Here is a 1,926-nt window from a genome sequence, read left to right as displayed (position 1 = left end):
TATTATACAGATCTGTTAATAAACACGTATGTGACAGAGAAGAAAAAAAGACAGTCTTTCGTACTCCCCCCAAACACACAAATCAACAATCAGCCCAAATTTCTTCCAGGCGTATGCTTTGGCATCCTCTGGAAGAGACTGAAAGGGTGAGAGGGAGGGGGGGGGGGTTATAGGGCACGACGACCTACCATCTTTTCTATTGTATTTTGGGTTCCAGTATTATATTGGAACTCGACCGATGGTATACCAGAAACCTTCTCCGCAGTCACAAACAAAAGAATTGTCCCGGTGCACGCGCCACGAGACACACGCGCGGCGTTTGTTGCGACTGAACGCCAGCCAGCAAACAAGAATAATGGATAAAATCAACATTGTAACCCCCGTAAGTGGGGGGAGAAGTACAGCCCAAGACCGTACACAAAGATCAACAATGAACACAAAACATTCCTAGCCCGTATAGTACAGTCAGGGCCTTCCATTCTTACTGCCCACGTGGTTTTCTTGCCTGTGAAATTACTCATATTATGTAGAGCACCTGAATATAAGCCCATCAAAACAAATGTGAGTTTACATTCACGATGTGTAGGAACGTTAGAATATTGAGGATAGTTTACTTACAAACTTGAGTTAAAAATCACTTAGATAGCAGAACATGTGGGGGACAGGTCCCCGCACCCTTCGCAGCGGGGGAGGAACAATACTCGAATTTAACGCATTGACTGCTGATTAGTATACGGTGTACAGCTGGTACACTTAATATCTAGAGTTAACCTACAAACTAACTTATAAAAAACATATCTTCCCCAAGATAACGGACTTGTGTGAAAGTGTGAACGTATTAATATTTAGAGTTAACCTACAAACTAAATTATAAAAACACATCCTCCCAAAGATAACGGACTTGTGTGAAAGTGTGAACGTAATTCGATCATTAGATGTAGGATTTGTAATAATCGCTTGTTTGTTTTGTTATCAAGCCTAAAGATACACAATGGACTATCTGTGCTCTCCCACTACGAGTATCGAAACCCGATTTTTAGCGTTTTAAGCCCTTAGATTTACTGCTGAGCCAATGAGGGGTGGGGGGGGGAGAATGTGTATTCAGGGTTTTATGAAAATTAGGTAAACACGTTAGTTAGTTGGAAAACAATAAGTAGCGGCCCTCTGGCGATTGAACTACCAACGTAGCTAAAGGGTTAATCCACCAGCACTTGCTAATAAGGCACTTTTTAACAACTCCAATTCTCATCAGGGGCACCATTTGAAAGATTTTCATACCACTAAAACTGCACATCTGAAGATTTTTTTTTATCGTCAAAATTGTCTGTGAGGACTCATTCTAGTTTTACATTATTGCTTAAGTTTAGTTATTGTTAAATACACAAAATATTATACAATAAAAGTTTGTAGAATATTCAGTTTAGGCTTAACTGACAAATTGAACCTTTTTTCGAATGCTGTGAATTTGAGCGACACCTGTGTTTGTTTTTGACCGTATCATGAATGATTGACCACCACCTACGTAATTATAGGGTTCCTCTCCACGTGTGGTTGCCAAAGCAAAATGTAAAACGCAGCAGGAGCTCTTGACGCACTTATTGGCACGAGGTGTTCACGCGGTATGGGTAAGAGCGAAATATAATTAGTGTTTCCATTCTCGGGGTTCTTACCGAGTCCCATTACAGATTTTTTGTTAATTCCAAGGTTTTCCTTTTCATTGAAAATTCTGAGGGTAACAGAAGGCATCTGCTATCTGAGAGAAGAATACATTCTATGAGGGTAACAGAAGGCATCTGCCATCTGAGAGAAGAATACATTCTATGAGGGTAACAGAAGGCATCTGCTATCTGAGAGAACAATACATTCTATGAGGGTAACAGAAGGCATCTGCTATCTGAGAGAACAATACATTCTATGAGGGTAACA

The sequence above is a fragment of the Limulus polyphemus genome, unplaced genomic scaffold (assembly GCF_000517525.1).
Source record: "Limulus polyphemus unplaced genomic scaffold, Limulus_polyphemus-2.1.2 Scaffold5793, whole genome shotgun sequence".
Taxonomy (NCBI): domain Eukaryota; kingdom Metazoa; phylum Arthropoda; class Merostomata; order Xiphosura; family Limulidae; genus Limulus; species Limulus polyphemus.
Note: the sequence above shows the minus strand (reverse complement) of the source record.